Source organism: Mustela nivalis (genome assembly GCF_964662115.1).
Source record: "Mustela nivalis genome assembly, chromosome: 6".
Classification (NCBI taxonomy): domain Eukaryota; kingdom Metazoa; phylum Chordata; class Mammalia; order Carnivora; family Mustelidae; genus Mustela; species Mustela nivalis.
This window is the reverse complement of record NC_139025.1, coordinates 130401096-130420328: the sequence shown is the minus strand read 5'-3', so window position 1 is coordinate 130420328 and position 19233 is coordinate 130401096. Positions and strand designations below refer to the sequence as shown.

Genomic DNA, 19233 nt, shown 5'->3' with positions numbered 1-19233 from the left:
TTTTACTTTGATATATGTATATACTGAATAAACATCATTTACATAAATGGACAGGAACAAAAGGAATACTATAATAGCAATGTAGCTTATTTTTAAGAATGCCATCTGAGACAGATGCCAAAGATCTCCTCCTAATCCATCCTCAAAAACTATTTGAATGATCTATCAGCTCTCTGACGAGTGAGATCTTCTGTAAGTCTGAAAGCAAGAATGTGTTACCTAGACATTTGTTTTCCCATTACCAGGGTTCAAAGTTCACCTGGCTCCATGCCTCAGATCACCTCCTTGCACATCCTGAATCCATGCAGCACTACAGGATTGAAGATGGGTAGAGGGTGGCCTTTCTCCTATAAAGTGGGAGAAGGCAACTGTGGACAGGGAGGGAGGCGAAGCTGCAAGATAGAGACACATTCAGCGGCAGATCACTTCGAAGAAAGTATACTAGGAAGCTTGATGCTTTAGAAAACAATTCCCACCCCCATGAAAAGTCTGCACAGGAGAATCAATGAACTAGAAGACATGAAGAAAGCTTCAGGGAAGAGTTCTGAGCTAAGCCCAGAGGGTGAGTGAGGTTTAGATAACCACAGAAGGCATGGGGGTTATCCAACCTACCTGAGAGGCACAGGTGAATCGACAGCCCTCCCTGAGATGTCCCAATGGAAAACACTTCAAGAGCAGTGGCAGGAAATAGCCAATGCTAAACCCTTTGGCTGTCTCATTCTTCTTCTAGATTCCACAATGATAAACAGTAGGAGCATTTAGGGGACAAGACTCTAGATCAGAGATTTAACACTTAATTGCCTATAGAAACCAGGCAGGTAACATACAATAGAGATGCTTCTATGACGTAAGCTTATGACATAAGCTGTATGTCATGGTGGATGGTGGGGACTGCTGTGCACTGAGGAATTCTGTCCCCTGCAAGAAGGTCAGCAGCAGTGCAATGGAGAACCTACAGTGCAGACCTTCCAATTCTTCAGGAGAAGTTCGAAGTCCAGATTTGAAAGCCAAGCTCCTGAACAGGCAAGACAACGTGGGTTATATCTACTCTATGGGCCACCAACTTGCCACCTCTGCTATGATAACTAAATTTTCACTACGGATCAAGCCAGAATGCCAGGAAGAATCAAAAACTGAATTATTCTTCCCTCTAAGGGTGGATGCCTGGAACAAAGTTAGATCGCCAGTCAAGAGTTGTCAGTGGAGTGGGGGAAGAAGTTCCTTTGATAGAAGTACACCTTTCCAGACCCCCCTTGCACTTCCTTCCAGCATAGAGAGTCTCTACTCCAAAGAGTAGAGTCCAAAGCATGAGGTGAACATCTCCATGAGGCCTTATCCCCAGTGTCTATTTCCTGCCCTGGATTCTGTTTTCCTACTTGTTTTGGCCAGTAAGAGGAATGGAGGCGATTTTGCCCACTTCCGTAGGAGACTGTTGGAAGTGTTTCCTGTACAAACATTTCCAAAGATCTGCTTGTTTCTTTCTATTATCTGCCCCTGCTTCGGATGGCTTTGTGTGTTTATTTTACCCTGATGTGCTCTGTGTATTTTGTAAGCCCCCCCTAAGCCTTTTTGGAATGAGGTAGGGTATGAATAAATAGGAGTATTGTTTCTGGAACCTCCCCTTCCCGCCGCCCCTCCGCCTACCTGAGTTTACGCTCTGCTGAAGCTTCAGGCCCGGGGCCTATGGGGATGCCACTTAGTAACTTACTGCTCCCAGGTATCCTGAAGATAATGGGGCTTCCAAAGGGGCAGAACAAACCACCGGAGAGTTGTTTAAGCGCTAAGAAAATCTGGCTCCATACATTATTCCAAATCTATATTTATGTTCATGGCTTATGAAGCACCTCGGGGCCCTTTGGGATATGAAAAGCTGCGTGAATCTAAGAAAATATTATTAAACAGATTTATTTTGGGTTGCTAAAGAGTGTGAGGCCCTCTGGAGAACCACTGGAGGAGAATGAATTATTTTCTGCAATCTCCACCACTTGTCTTTTTAAGAGTCTCTCATTGAACCCCTGGTGCCGCCTTAATCGTTCCAGCTCATCCTGTTGCTATAGTTACAACAATTAATTATATGCTTAACTAGCCTTACTAGTACATTGCTGCCATCCAATTAAAATCTGATTTCATTCTGTGCTTCCGGGGTTATCTTCCCGGCCTCTGGCTCTGAAAACTGTACCTAACACAGACTGAAAGAGTCCCAGAAGTTGCCCAGTCCATTCCCCAGTGGAATCTTTGGCTTGAACTTGATAGGACAGGACACTGCTGCCCTGGTACAGACCTTGGTACAGGAGCCAAAACATTTGGGAGATTTGAACCCAACAGCTGTACAAATCGTAAAACTAATACCCAATGGGTATAAGGCTGCTATGAAGAGATGAGGGTTTTTTTTCCCCCTTCTTAATTTGAATAATGTATTTAAAGTGGAATGAAGATCCACGGGATTCTTAAATTCGTGGCTGTGCCCAGCCACTGGTATGACATCCAGACACTCCTACAGGCACCAACAGCCGAGCTGGGTGGCGGGGATCCAGCTCTCCGCGGCCACCATTGCAGACCAGGGGACTGAAGAATCGGTGGGACCCTCTGAAGCTCCAAGGGGCACTGAGACTGTCCATCTCCAGGTACTCAATGAAAATGTGTTGGCTGGAAATTCTGGATTATTCCCTCTTCTGCTGATTACCAGTGCCATAGTAACAGCCCAGCACTTCCGTTATTACAAGGAGGGAAACAAGCCTTTAGAGAGGTCTGGTTCAAGTTCACGTCCCTTTCCAGGATGGAGCTGTAGGTCACAACGCATTCCTGTGAAAACTCTGAAGGTTACTGCCTTTTCTTTTTCTTTTCTTTTTTTAAATCACAGAAGTTATTCTGTCAATGTAACTGACACTATGCTTTCCTGATCTATCGGTCTCCATAGTTTTTCCTCTTCCCTCTTTGGCCCCCTAATAATGATAGCTAACACTGTTGTGTTTCTCTGCACCAAATTCTAAGTGATTTTCATGCCTTGCTTGATTTCGTATGGAAACGGAGGATCTCTGTGCTGAAGTACTTGTCCCAGGACACTGAGCTAATGACAGAGCCACAGTCCTACCCAGACCTGCCTGGATCCCAAGTGCGTTCTGAGTCTTTATACTCTGAGCTCCTCCAAAATGCCTTTTCTGCTCTCACCGTTTTCTTCAATGACCTGTCCTTTTGATTTCCTGCCCTGCTTCAGCCCTGAGGACGTTTCCAATCCAAACCCAGGCCTGATGCTCCTTCACCTGCCTGACACATACCCCTTTCATGCAGTCCTGTGGCCACGGCAAACATGTGTGTTCACAACTGACACACCCTCTGACCTGCATTTGTCCATCCTCTGGACCTCTACACCTCTGCGAAGTGACCCACTCAGAACTGTCTTTGGTTTTTGACTCCCCGTCTCCGCAGACTCCCTACAAATAACCAGTCTGTTGGCCGGCTGGCTGCTCACCCCTGTTGACCCAAATGGACCACTTCTGGAGCCAACACTGAGTCCAATAGGTAACCAGCCCTTTGCCATAAGCCAGTGTGTGGATTTCACAGGAAATTAAAATGCATGTGGAGTTTCTCTCCAGCTGTCCACACTCAGTGGTTTTATGGTGTCTATCTCCCACTATCACTCCTGTATGTTCAGGATTTCTGCACCGTCTTCCGAAAGGCCAGGGTTGGAAGGGGCCCCTCCTCTATAGTTATCACATACCAGCTTCCTTCTCTTACCATCACTGCACCCCGTCCCCATAATCATACATAGCCTTCTTATGGCCACACTTTGAAAATATGTCCCCCAACACCCTTCATAGCTATATCCCATTCTTTTTATTTTTTTATTTTTAAAGATTTTATTTATTTATTTGCCAGAGAGAGAGAGAGAGAGAGAGAGCACAGGCAGGCAGAGTGGCAGCAGAGGCAGAGGGAGAAGCTGGCTCCCCGCCGAGCAAGGAGCCTGATGTGGGACTCGATCCCAGGATGCTGGGATCATGACCTGAGCCCGAAGGCAGCCGCCTCACCAACTGAGCTACCCAGGAGTCCCCCATTCTTGTTTTTAAATTTAATTTTATTTTTTCAGTGTTACAAGATTCATTGTTTATTCACCATACCCAGTGCTCCATGAAATACGTGCCCTCCATAATACCCACATCCCATTCTTAAGACAAAGTTAGCCCATGTGAGGCCTTTAATAAAACTGAATTTCTAAATTTGAACTTGCCAATAGCAAGTTCACAATAGTCCACAATAGCCAAACTATGGAAGGAGCCCAGATGTCCATTGACAGATGAATGGATAAAGATGATGTGTTACACACACACACACACACACACACACACACACACAGGAATATTACTCAGCCATCAAAAAGAACAAACTCTTGCCATTTGCAATGACATGGATGGAACTAGAGGGTATTATCCTAAGTGAAATAAGTCAGTCAGAGAAAGACAATTATCACATGATACCATTGATATGTGGAGTTAAGAAACAAGGCAGAGGATTATAGGGGAAGAAATAAAACAAGATGAAACCAGAGAGGGAGACAAACCATAAGAGACTCTTAATTATAGGAAAAAAAAGTGAGGGTTGCTGGAGGGGAAGGGGTGAGAGGATGGAGTGCAGTAATGGTCCAGAGAATAGTGTCTCTGAATCTGTTCAACATAATCCCTTAAGACAACAAGAAGAGCCCATCACCATCCTGGCTTCCCTGGGGGCCTGGCTGGCAGTCCCTGGAAATGGGGAGGAAGTGCTTGCTTACATAAACTGGATTATACCAGTCCCTCTCGGAGTGTTGTCCTCTGTCACTGCCACCATCACAGAGGAGCTCCAGAATCCCACATTTATTTGGCACTAATTGATGTCCTTCTGTGAGCAGCTTAATCTCACCAACTCTGCTAAAAGAAAATAAAAAGAGGAAAATGTTCCAGAAAGAGCTATTCCTTATTTAATCACTATGGCAACACTGTTATCACAGGGGCTATCTATCTAGGCCAAAATAGTGCAGAAAAGAGAATGGCTGTGGTACACTTGCCCTCCCCCTCACCCTACCCTGGGTCCCCACAGCAGCCTAGGGACATAAATGGGGTCACAGGCAGATGGGAGAGGTTTCTAGCCTCTGCCCTAGCTGCTCCTGGGTGCCCAGGAGGCATCTCAGCTCACATGAACTGGGCCCCTGATTTCCTCAGGGTCCTTGCTGGGGCAGGTCCTGTGCTGGCCCCTGCTGAGAGTACCAGGACAGATATGAAGTTATCTCTCAGGGAGCAGATCCAGCTGGTTGGTTCTGTGGCCCACGGTGTTCCCCAGTAGACACTGAGTACAAACTAGGAACTGGCACCACTCCATGTCCGTCCTCCTCTCTCTCAAGACACATACCACAAGCCAAGTTCCCTTTTGCTCCTGGTGTTTTAGAAACTGGGTAGGGGCATCTGGGTGGCTCAGTGGGTTAAGCCGCTGCCTTCAGCTCGGGTCATGATCTCAGGGTCCTGGGATCGAGTCCCATATCCGGTTCTCTGTTCAGCGGGGAGCCTGCTTCCCTCTTTCTCTCTCTGCCTGCCTCTCTGCCTACTTGTGATCTCTCTCTGTCAAATAAGTAAATAAAATCTTTAAAAAAAAAAAAGAAAGAAAGAAACTGGGTAAATCCCCTCCTTCAGGTTTAGTTCTCTCTTTGTACAGACCCAACTCCAAATACAGAGGAATGCTGCCCAGCCAGAATCCCCTTCCCCCTGCCCACCCTCCCTGAACTGTGTCCTTGAGTCAGTCAGCCTTACGCATCTGCACTGTTGTTTCCCATTTTATGGGTTCTTCCCCAGAAGCTCCCTGGCTTTTCACATAATTGAACCCTCAAGGGGCCAACCCCTCTTTCCCCCTGGAACTGTCGAATCCCTAGGTGAACAAATTCATATTACTTATATCTCAGAAACAACAAATGTAACCAAAACCATGAGGTTGGATGATTTGAAGGAACTTGCATTGGCTTTCTCAGCTTTTTATAGGAAGAGCTACAGGCATGGGCTTGGCAGAAGGCTTAACCCCTTCACAAAGATGTGGGTTAGAGGCATAAGCTGGATTGGAGAAAAGTACTGCTATGGACTGAACTGTGTGTGTCCAAAATGCATATGTTGAAGCCTAACCCTCAGTGTGACCAAATTTGGATTAAAGAAGTAAAGTTAAATGAGGTCATATGGGTGGAGTCCTACTCCAGTAGAATTAGTGCCCTTATAAGAAGAAACCTCAGAGCAGCTCTGTCTCTCTGCTAAGGGAGGACATAGTGAGTAGGCAGTCATCCACAAGCCAGGAAAAGAGCTCTCACCAGGAGCCAAATGGCTTTCTGAGCCTCTAGAACTGAGAGAAATAAGCGTTTGATGTTTGAGTCCGTGTGTGGCATCCCCTGCTACTTTGATAAAAAGATATTTTGACAAGGATAGCTTGGGTAGAATAGTGGAGAAATATATTTAGACTGAAATACCAGATTCATCAAATCTACAAATTAAATGGGGAATAAATGACGTCTTTGAAATACTGAGTGTTCCGATCTACAAATATGGATGTATTGGCTTGTTAAGGCTACCATAACAAAGTATCACAGGTGGAAGGCATAAACAACAGAAAAATGATTTTCTCATTGTCCAAAGGTTAAAAATTCAAGGTCACAGATTCAGCAGGATTGATTTATTCCCAGACACCTTTCCTGGGTTGTAGGAGGTAGTGTTCTCTCTGTGTCTTACCATCACCTTTCATCTGTGCCCTGCTGTGTTCAAATTTACTCTCTTAAAAGGACATTAGTCATATTGGATTAGGGACCACCCTAAGGACCTCATTTTAACTTAAACTTCTCTTTACAATCTCTTTCTCCAAATAGAGTCACATTCTGAGGTAGAGTGGGGGTTAGGACTTCAACATATAAATTTTAGAGGGTACCACAATTCAGCCTGTGACAATGAAATATCCCTCTATTCATGTTTTCTTTATCTCAATAGTGTTTATAGGGGTTAGTGTTGAGGTCATGCCCATTTTTTGTTAGATTTATTCTGAGATATTTGACATTTTGGACACTTATAATTGGTATCTTTTTAAAAATGTCATTATTTATTTATTTGTTGTTCATATATTGAAATAACATTGATTTTATACATTAACCTTTATCCAGTAGCCTTGTTAGATTTTATCAATGCAATAGGTTATTTGCAAATTCCTTTAGATTTTTCTACTTCACAATCAACATAATCTGGAAATTATTTGTTCCCCTTTAGTCTTTGTACTTTTCATTTATTTTTCTTGCCTTATTGCAGTGGCTAGGACAACCAGTACAATAATGAATAGGAATGATAATAACAAGTTTTGTGCTATTTCTAATATCTGGGGAGATGCCTAGTATATTATACCATCAGGTACAATTTTTTGTACTTGGATTTTTTTGTTCATTATCAGCTTAGGGAGGTTTTTGTTTTGTTTCTATTTCTTGTTCACTGAACCTTATCAGAAATGGGTAATGGATTTTATCGCTGTTGGTTCTGCATCTAATTAAAGCATCATAGCATTTTTTCCCTATTATTCTGTTAATGTGGTAAAATAAAGATTAGTTTTCTAAGGTTAAATGCTACATTTCTGGGATGGATGGACCCAAATTCAAAAGGATGTACTATCTTTTTAGAAAGTGTTGGGTTCATTTTGCTAAAATGTATTTATAATTTTTGTATGTCTATCCTTGGATGTCTATAATTTCCCTTCTTATAAATGTTTGTGTCATGATTTGTTTTCAAGTTAATACTGGCCTCATAAAAAAAGATGACACATGTTCTCTATTTTATTTTGCCATTTTCTGGAGAAGTTTGTACAAATTTGGTGTTATTTATTCTTTAAATGTCTGGAAGAAATGACCAGCATGCCTGGAGATTGCTTTGTGGGGATATTTGTAATTACAAATTCAATTTATTTACTCTACAGAGAACTATTTAGATTTTAGAAAATTTCTCCCTGTTTCCATTTTGGTAAGTTGTATTTATCTAGAAAATTCCTCAGTTTACCTAAATTTCAAAATTTACTGAAATAAAGTTGTTCATGATATCCTTTCATTATTTTTTGTAACCGTATGTAGGATATGTGGTAATTCCTCTTCTGCATTCCTGCAATTGGCGATATATGTCTTCTCTCTTTCTCTTAATCATACTTAGTAAGAGTATAGTATTTCAAAGAATTTACTTTCAGATTTGTAATTTTTTGTGTTGTACATTTGTTCCATATTTAACTAATTTCTACTATTGTAATTATTACCTCCTTTCCTCTTTCTTTCTAACTGAATATTTTTAACTTTCTATTATAGGTTCTACCAAGAAAATCAACAGATGATTAATTTTCAGTTTATCTTCTTTCTGACATATGAACATATTCCTTTAAGCATGGTTTTAACTACCTCCTGCACATTGTAGTGTATCATATTTTCATTTCATTTAATAAAATAATTTTAAATTTCCATTATGATTTAATTTTGCCCATGGATTACTTAGACATATATTGTTTAATTCCCAAACATTTGGTGGCTTTCTAGTAAAGTTTATCATTGATAGATTTCTACCTTTATTTCACTGTGTAATTTTAATACATGGAATTCTGTTAAGATTTGATTTATAGCTCATATGGCCAATTTTGATAAATATTCAATGTACTCCTAAAAATAATATGAATTCTGAAATTGGGTGTACAGGTGGTAAATTACGTTCAAATCTTATATTACCTTTTATGATTTGTTTTTGTTTGTTTGTTACAGAGAATGTGTTAGAATCAGTCAATATGGTTGTGAATTTATTCCTTTAAATCTGCAATCTTTGCATTTGCTATTTTGATGCTGTACTATTCAGTGCATACAAATTGAAAATTATTAAATCTTTCTGCTGGTTGATCTTAATCATTTTGAAATGTCCCTTTATCTCCAAGAATGCCTTTTGCCTTAAAGTCTGTTTTATCTTATATAATTAAGCCATGTTACTTTTTATTAATGTTTAGACTTTCAGTTGTGTTCTCATTTATTTGGGACCTGTTTATTTGTTCATATTGAGAGATTTTGTTTTATAATTGATATATTTGTCCATTTACACTTAATATAATTCCTGGTATATTTGGGGCTTTTATTATCTATTACTTGTCATACCAGTTCTACATCCTTTATATGACTTTCTTGCAATTTTTTGAATAAAGCTTTTTAAGATTATTCTACAGTTCCTTCTGGAAATTACAACTTTGGTAGTTTTAATATCTTTTATTTTCTTCTAACAGTTACACAGTGATTACAACAAATATCTTTGACTTATTAGAGTCTTATAGAGATAGGTACTTAGATCACTTCCCAGGTAATGCCATATTTTGCTAATTTCAATTCCATTACCTCGCTCCCATTTTTGTGTGTTGTTTTATGTATTTGTTCTCATTAATTTCAAATCACTGTCATTCTATATAGTAAATATTCATTTAGACTTACCTGCATAGTTTCCATTTCTCTTTATATCTTCTTACATTTCCATGTTTCCATCTGAGATAGCTCTCCTTCTCTCTTAGGAAATGCTTTAGTACTTCTTTTTTTTTTTTTTTAAAGATTTTATTTATTTATTTGGCAGAGAGAGATCACAAGTAGGCAGAAAGGCAGGCAGAGAGAGAGAGAGAGGAGGAAGCAGACTCCCTGCTGAGCAGAGAGCCCAACGTGGGGCTCAATCCCAGGACCCTGGGATCATGACCCGAGCCAAAGGCAGAGGCTTAACCCACTGAGCCACCCAGGTGCCCCTGGAAATGCTTTAGTAGTTCTTTTAGTGTGTGCTTATAGACTACAAATTGTTTAGTTTTGTTTTTCTAAAGGTGTTTTTATTTTTCCTTTGTTAAAAAGAATTCTGGATTGAATTCATTTCAATAGCTATATTCAGAAAATCTATTCAGCAACATTTATTTGGGACCTGAAATTTATCTCAAACTTGCTTTGACCATGTAATTGCCCTTTTAGGAAATCAATAGAAATAAGTTAAAGTGAAAATAAAGCAATTGTGTAAAAATACAAATTGTATCATTATTTATAAATGTGAAAAGTTGGAAACAAGTGTAAAATCCAACAATAAGGCAACAGTTTAGTAAATTATGGCAAATCCATACAATATTCTGAAAACATTAAAATCATGCCTATAAAGTACTTTTGTGAGAAAAGAAAAGTTATCTTATTATGAAATGTGGGGAAATCAAAATGCAAATTTCAGTAGGTTGTGTGATTTTAGTTAAGTAGTAACACTATGTGCATAGTAAAAGCCTATAAGGAAATACACCACTCAATTATCCCTCTTTATCTATGAGTAGAAGGGTTATGGTGGCTATTTTTCTGTAATTGAAATAAATGATTTCCATATGTGACTAGAATAGCCTTAATTCTTCTTTTCTTCTGTTCATTTAAATTTATAAATAAAACAAACAATAAAATTTATAGCTCCGTTAGAGGACATTTAATTTAAGGGGTTAAAATTATTTTAACTGTCTTCCATACACAGAATTTCCCATGAAAGGAAAGCATAGAAATATACAAAAGAGACCCATTTACACTGTCATAAATTGTTCCAACTCTCAAATCACTGAGAAAAATCTACCTTGCACAAGCTGCCATAAACACCTGATCCCCAAACATAAATCTTTGTATTGAAAATGGCATCCCCCACATTTCATCTGGAGTTAAAGGAATAGTATCCACCTTCCTTCATATAGAGTATGAGTCACTTCCTAAATCTCATTAGGGATGGTAATAATGCTTTAGCCAACAGGAATTAATTCCATGCTAATCATATATGTCAGTGACTTTCACAGCTGCTTCACAGAAGCAAGAGTTTTGCAAATTAGTTGCTTTCTTATTTGGGGGGAAGGTGGGATGGGCCAGAAGCAAAGGCATCATTGGAACTCACATAATGTTTTCAGATTTGTTAATTAGCCTGGCAGTCTCATTTTATCATTTCATCAGAAGATGGTTTGGGGCATAAGCAGTCCTGAGGTCATCATTCTGACTTGGTTGATTAGTACTGGGCTTGTCAGATAATTGGAAAGGTCACAAAACAGTGTCTAGTCTTTCTCTTAAAGCTAAAATTATTGTCAGAAAAAATTCTAAAAGGTATTCTAGGATTATCTTCGTGGTATTAGACAGATCTGAACTTGAATACTTGGTGCCTGCTCCTTTGCTGTGTAGCTTTAGGGAAAGAGCTTATCTCTGTGAATCTAAGTTTCCTTCCACGTGAAAATGGAAAACATGGGAATGGACAAGACAACACACATGAAATTAATGTCCAACACACAGCAAGGATACAGTACATTTTCATTTACTGAAATCTTCCTTCCACACTTACTGGAAAACCTTGCCATATTGAGAGGACCAAGATTCAATGTGTAAACTAACTGGACATTTTTCATCCCCACCTCCAGGTAATAATAGTTAAGCTGCCTTCAGCCTAGATGTGGAAAGTGATATAAACTGGGGGATTGGGTGGACATGGGAATAGTAGAAGGAGAGAGGTTGACTCAGTGGGGATTCAGGCAAAGCACAAAAACCTGGAGAGAAAGTCCAATGAAAAGACCATACAGCTTAGTTCTATGCATTCACATAACATTTACTTAGCATCTACTATACTATAGACACAGACTTTGATGAAGAGGATACAGTGGGGAGTAAGATAAGCTCCCCCTTTCTTCAAAGCACTTACACTCTACTGGGGACAACAGGTGTGACAACAGTATCATAAAGGCTGCGGAGTGGGGCGATCTGGTATCTGTGGTGATACAGGGATATGCCTCATTTTCTGCACTCTAGGATAGCCCTGAAACAGCCTGCCTGCTTTCCAACAGCAGTGACTCTACTCACATTGTGTAAAGCCACCTTGGAACACAGGAAGGTCTAGCTGCACTGGGAGGTAGCAGAATGGCACTGAATGGGGTAAACATACTATATATTTTATTCAGTCTTAATTCCAATATTTAGGAAAAGATGCACCTTTCCTCAAAGGGAGAGCCAGTCATCACAGAAGTGCACAGCTATAATGAATCCGTCCATACTCAGTGCTATAGAGTCGCTGAGATGATCAGCTTCTTGTGGCAAGGACCCCTCTCTACAGAACGCCAGCTTGCCCAGATATCAGATGGTCCTTCCTTGAGCACATCTCCCCGAAATCATGCCCCTTTCTGGAGCTCTACTATGGTCATACTGGGATGGGCACTTCCATGTTCCTCCATGAAAAGCAACACTGACTTTTTTCTGGGATGGCAGGTCACCCTGAGGATGGAGGTTATTTAGCCTGAGTTTTGAATAGTGTTGAAGATATTGCTAGTTTGAGAGAGAAATTAGTGAATAATACTCCACGCATCCTTTCAGCCATTCTACAAGTATGTGGTGACTGCCTACTATGTGCCTGGCACAGCTCTAGATGCTGGAGATACCCTAGAGCATCAAAGCAGACCCCGACCCCACACCGAGTTTACAGACCAACAAGGAAGGAAGATCTTAAGAAAAACCAGAAATCAAATATGACCAACATGACTGGTCCTATGTAGGAAAGACACAGGGGGGCATGGGAGGGCGATTTTACCGAGTCAGAGAGGTTATCCCTAAGGAAGGGTTCTAAAGGATGAGTAGGAATGGAACAAATGTGAAGAGGGGAGGGAAGGCAGCCAGAACAGTATGTACAAAGGGCCTTAGCAGAAAAGTAAGGTGTATAGCAGGGACAGAAAGAACCCAGTGCAACTGTAGTGGATATAAAGGCAGGGAAAAGGGAGAATGGGTGCCAGGTGAGGCTACAGAGATGAAGTCATCTATAGTGGGCCCTTCAGGGATCCTTATGTCAAGCCACACACAACTTCAAAACTCACTAGTTCTGTAAACACTGATTATTGTGCCTCACATTCTTTTAAAAAATTTAATTAACCTTTTTTTTTTAAATCTTGAGATAATTGTAGATTTACAAACACTTGTAAAAATATAATAATACAAAGAAATGTCTTATTCTATTTACCTAAAGTCCTCCACTGCTCAATAAAACTAAAACTATAGTCCAGTGTCACAACAAGTGTATTGACATTCATACTACAGTCAAGACATGAACAGTTCCATTATGCCAGGATCCCTCCTGTTGCCCTTTTATAATCACACATTTTTTTTCCAGCTCCCAACTCCTCCTCCACTCACTGATCTCCATTTCTATAATTTTGTTATGTAAAATGTTACATAAATGGAATCACGGAGTATGCAAATTTGGGAGATCCACTTTTATCACTCAGCATAATTCTTTGGAGATTTACTCATTTATGTATCAAGGTTTGTCCCTTTTTATTGCTTCTTTTTCTAAATTCTTGAGATGAGAGATTATTGATTTGAAAATTTCCTCTTTTCTCATTTATGCACTGTTATAGATTTTCCTTTTAGCAATGCTTTATCTGTATCTTACAAATTTTGTTTTGTTGTATTTTCATTTTCCTTCTATCCAGTAGTATTGTTTTTATCTCCCTTGAGACTTTCTCTTTGCCCCATGGACTATTTAGAAGAACATTCTTCTCATAGTATCTAATTGTTTGGCATTTTCCTATTTCATTTCCATTGTGGTCAGAGAACAAACTTTGTATGATTCCAGTTCTTTTAAATTTGTTTTAAGTTTGTTTTATAGCCCAGGATATGGTCAAACTTGGAACATGTTGTGAGGGGTCTTGAATATAATGTGTTGGGTCCTCCATCAACTTTTGTTTACATACTTTGCAATTCTGTTGTCTGGTGCATATATAAACACATTTAAGACTGCTATGTCTTCTTAGTAGACTGACCCATCTATCATTCTACAGTGTCCTTCTCTATTTTTGGTAAATTTCTTTCCTTTGAGCTTGACTTTATCTGATATTAATACAGTCAGTTTTCCTTCTCCTCCTCTGCCTCTTACCCCTCCCCCTTCCTTCCCTTCCCCTTCCTCTAGACCCTTCCATCTTCTTCTTCTACTATTTCTTCTTCTTGTTGTTGTATTAATGTTTGCATGGTATATCCTTTGTCATCCTTTTCCTTTCAAGCTACCTCTGTCATCATATTTGAAATGAATTTCTTATAAACAGCATGCAGTCAGGCTAGTTACAAATTCATTCCACCAATCTCTGTCTTTTAGTTGATACATTTACACCATTTATAGTAAATGTGATTACTGATTACATCAGCCAATTTATTTTTTTTTGTTTGTTTTCTGCATGTTCTCTCAGTTTTTCATGTTTTGTTTTTCTTTCTTATTTGACAGACAGAGATCACAAGTAGGCAGAGAGGCAAGTGGTGGGGAAGTTGGGGAGAAGCAGGCTCCCCGCTGAGCTGAGAGCCGGATGCAGGACTCGATCCCAGGTCCCTGGGATCATGACCTGAGCGTAAGGCAGCAGCTTAACCCAATGAGCCACCCAGGTGCCCCTCATGTTTTTTTTCTATACTCTGAATTGATGTGATTTACTTGAACCATCATTTTTTTAGAATTCAACTTCAACGTATCTGTATGGTTTGTTTGTTTGTTTGTTTGTTTGTTTTACTGTGTTTCTTTGTACAGTTTTTAAATGGTTGTTTTAGGTATTATTTACATATGGATTATCAAAGTCATTTTATCAGTTTCATGGAAGCATAGAAAGCTTACATCCCTTTATGTTTTTTTTAAATCTCCTCCATTTATAACATAATCACCTTAGGTATTTTTTTAACAAAAAATCAGAACAATTTCATTGTATAATTTTTGTTTCAATTATCAAGTTTAATTTAGAATACTCAAGATAAAAAGGAAAGTTTATGGTATTTATATTTTTGTTTATTGTGTTCTTTATTCATTCTTGATGTTCCAAGTTTCCTTCTTTTATCATTTCCATTCTGTCCAAATAAATTCAGCCTTTCCTTTAGAGTAGATCTGCTGGTGACAAATTGGTGACAAACATTTTTCTTTTGATTTTTCTTCATTCCTAAAGGATATTTCAGCCAGTGTATGGGCTGACAACTCTTTTCTTTCAGTCCTATATTGTGCCACTTCTTTTTGGCCTCCATATTTTCTAGTGAGAAATCCACTGTCATTTCAATTATCTTCCCCTTATAAACAATGTGTTATTTTTCTATGGCTTCTTTCAAGACATTTCTTTACTTTCAGCTTTCAAATGTCTTTATGTGTCTTAGTGTGGATTAATTTGGGCTTTTCCTATTCTGGGGTTTCTTTTCAGCTTCTTAGATTTGTAAGTTTATGTCTCTCAACAAAGTTGGAGAGTTTTCAGGCAATATTTCTTTCCTTTTGTTTTTTTTTTTAACTTTTTTTTTCTTTAAATTCAATTAGCTAACACATATTACATCATTAGTTTCAAATGTAGAGTTTAGTAATTTATAATTTGCATATAACATCCAGTGCTCATCTCATCACCTGTCCTCCTTAATGCCCATCACCCTGTTACCCACCACCCACCTTCCCTCCAGCACCCCTCAGTTTGTTTCCTATAGCTAGGAATCTTTTCATGGCTAGTTTCCCTCTCTGATTTCTTCCCATTCCATTTTCCCTCCCTTCCCCTATGATCCTCTGTGCTGTTTCTTATATTCCACATATGAGTGAAACCAAATGATAATTTCCTTTCTCTGACTGACTTATTTCACTCAGTACAATATCCTTCAGTTCCATCCACAGTGATGTAAATGATAATATTTCATCCTTCTTGATGGCTGAATAATATCCGTGTGTGTGTGTGTGTGTGTGTGTGTGTGTGTGACATTTATTTATCTATTCTTGTATTGATGGACATCTGGGTTCTTTTCATAGTTTGGCTATTGTGGAAATTGCTGCTATAAACATTGGGGTGCAGGTGCCCCTTCGGATCACTACATCTGTATCTATGAGGTGAATACCTAGTAGTGCAATTGCTGCCTTGTAGGGTAGCTCTATTTTTAACTTCTTGAGGAAACACCTTACTGTTTTCCAGAATGGCTGTACCACATTTCATTCCCACCAACGGCGGAAGAGGGTTCCCCTTTTTTCCATATCCTTGACAACATTTGTTGCTTTCTGACTTGCTAATTTTAGCCATTCTGACTGGTGTGAGGTGGTATCTCATTGTGCTTTTGATTTGTATTTCCCTGATTCAGGCAATATTTCTTACAGTACCATTTCAGCCTCACCTTCTTTCACTTCTCCCTCCAGGGTATCCATAGCACAAATGTTTGATCTTTTGTTATAATTCCATAGATCCCAAAGGTTCTGTTCTTTTTCATTTCTTAAGGTTTATTTTTTTATCAATGTTGCTCAGATTGCATAATTTCTATTTTTCTATCTTCTGGTTCACATATGCCTCTGTTGGCTCCGATCTGCCTTTGAATTCATCCACTGAGATTTTTGTTTCAAGCATCCAACTCTTGATTTCAGCTCAGGTGATGATCTCAGGGTCTTGAAATCAAGACCCTCTTTGGGTTCAGTGCTCACTGTAGAGTGTGCTTGGGATTCTTGGATTCTCTCTCTCCTCTCTCTCTGCCTCTCTCTCTCTTAAATAAATAAGAAACTCCTATGAAGTCAGACCAAGGTGAGCTGATCTCCCTGGAACAATGTCCAAGCAGCCAAGCCAAGCAACTTCCTGATAGCCCCTGACACTTGGGTGTTACTAGGAGGATCTTGTATTGGAATACCTTTGGTTGGTGGGGGTAGGAAGGAAACAACTGTTTCTCTCCCTACAACAAGAGAAAATTAGCTTCCACTTGCCATGTGTCTCCTCACCTCCCCTATTATGTGCATAATGACCCTCCACGCTTACATGAACGTGAGTGGGGTTATGGGGAAGTGTTAATTGTGATGAAGTATTAATTTCTTCTTGCCTTAACCATCCCTCTCCTGGTTCAGCAGAGAACCAGCCTATATTCCCAGCTCCCAGGGAGGCACCAAACAGGATAAAGGCAGTGTCTCCCTAAGAAGCCTCCAGACATTTGCTCCCCAGTGGGTCCTGGGGAGTGGCTCAGAAATAACAGTGTCTTGATCAGAAACATCAAAGTGTAAAAGGAGAATTTTCTCAAAGAAGCTTTTAGAAATGAGGAGAACAGTATGTGTGTGGGATGGGAGTGGGACGGCAGAGCTCCCTCTGTTCTGTAAACAGCACAAGCAGGAGAAATAGTGACTGAGGCTTCATCTAGGCACACAGGGCCCAAGCACCTTGGAAAAGTTCCAGTGTCCCAAGGATGGCTCGGAATGGCAGACGTTCTGGGCCAGAAGGTACTCACTGACTCTGGTGGCAGACAGTTCCATATTATCCATGGATTTGAGTCTTGGTGTGACTTGGGAGGGGAGAGGCTTGAAGGAGGGATTAGCATAGAAACTCCTGTTTTAGAAAATGCAGTGGTTTCTGTTCCTTCTCCCTTGGGTTTTGTGACCTGTGCTCCAAGGGGACCACTGGAGACCTCACAGTATACTCCCATCGATCCTGACAGCATCCTGTGACAAGGTCACATGGCCAGGAGGCAGAAGAGCAGCTCTGAATCACATGGGACTCCCCACCCACACTTTTCACTTCATGGTGGATGGCCCGTACTTTCTGCCAAGGGGAAGCTTTAATAAAACACTTCTTGGAAAGTTCCATGGTCAGAAAGACATGTTCCAGCAAGGTGAGCATAGAAAATCACGAGGTAGGTACCTCTCCTGTTTCAAGAGGTCTCTACTTCTCTCTAGCCCCTGGCTCCTCTGTACGGGAGGAGGAGGAGGCCTGTGTCTTCTCTTTAACAGTCTGTTCATTGCCTCTTGCTCATGTCACCTCATATGCATTTGCATGTGAAAATTACCTTCCTCGGCTCCCAAATTGATATTTGCCTGTGCAAGGGGAGAGTTCTCTCTCTGAAGCTCAAGAAGACATTGCTATAAAAAAATAATTACGATTCCCATTCTGATGCTCACCCTGTGGCCTGCCATACCTCACACATCAGAGTGTGCCAATAGGATACCACACATGCCAGCAAGCATTCGTTTTATTTTGCACACGGGCCCTCGGAGAGAAGCGGGTACTGCTTACCTCTAATGTAGTCTGACAAAATCCATACCTGCAACTTAATTTCTCACAGTTCCTGTTTCATGACACTTTCTGATGTCAACTCTAACGTGATTTTAGAGATTCTAGAACCATTTTCTTCAGGCACTGAGAATCCCTCCTTTTCTCCATAGATTGAAGTAAGTGTCTGGCCACAAGGTACAAGAATAACTTTGCCAAAGTTAACAACACAGTGGTTTGTTGATTTACCCAGGGGCGGGAGGCTCCTTCCTCAGAGTCCCTGAACATTCGTTCTAGAGGACCCCCCTGAACCCCAATGGCATCTTGGAGGTCTCACTCCTCTGTGTCCCCCAAGGGAGGATCTCGGAACCCATCTTTTACCTGAACAGCACTGCAAATTTTTTGTCCCCCTCTCTAGTAATTAGTCAGCTACCAACAGCTTCCTTTCCAAGGGCTGTTTCTCAGAACTTGGTTCTCCCGACCCATAAGCAGCTCTGAATTTCTCTCAGGCAGACAGAAAGGCGGAGCTCATGCCCTCCCTCCTCCTGCCTGTGACCTTGACAAGGACAACGATGAAGCATGATAACCAGGCCCTTACTGTAAGGTCTACAAAAAGGCTTTCAACCATCCACACACATTTTCAGATCGAATTCTAACCATAAGCATACTGGGTAGTTAATAGCTGTCCAAATCTGAAACAGGGGAACCCAAGGATCAAAGATTAATTTTCTCAAGATTCACAGTGAGTAAGGTTTGAAGACACATTCTTGGCAAACTCCCCCTCGATGATGTGATCCGGGGAAGCAAGATGTGGGACATGCGTGCACGCCACACATCATGGCGTCCCAAGGTAGGCCCTGTGGGCACTGAAGGCTCCACCCCATGTCCCTTTCTGCCCCTCTCCAAAAATCACAGGTACTCAGAAAAGGAGACGGAGCACATCTAGACGTGCGAACAGCACCAAGGCTAAACAAAGGGAGGCCCATTCACCACACTGAATGTAGATTCAGCATCTTTCATTAACACCTTCTTTGACACAAAAAGGAGAGGCTGAGAGCCACTGCTCAGATGAGTTCTCATCTTGGACAAGGCTCCCAGCATCCAGACCATGCAGCCAACAGGCTTTCAGCAACCAAGAGGAATCGGGAAAGAATCAGCTTCCACAAAGAATCAGCTTCCCACTAACACCCAACAGCAGCAACTGCACACCCATCAGGCCTCATGAGC

At 40.6% G+C, this 19233-nt stretch overlaps 1 long non-coding RNA gene across 1 annotated transcript; it reads left to right on the top strand.

The window, feature by feature from the left end:
- The first annotated feature begins 914 nt into the window (after positions 1–914).
- LOC309866486 lies at positions 915–3584 on the top strand. Its single transcript, XR_014312715.1, has 3 exons — positions 915–1033; positions 2511–2624; positions 3427–3584. It is a non-coding gene; the product is annotated as an uncharacterized lncRNA (long non-coding RNA).
- Positions 3585–19233: the final 15649 nt, after the last annotated feature.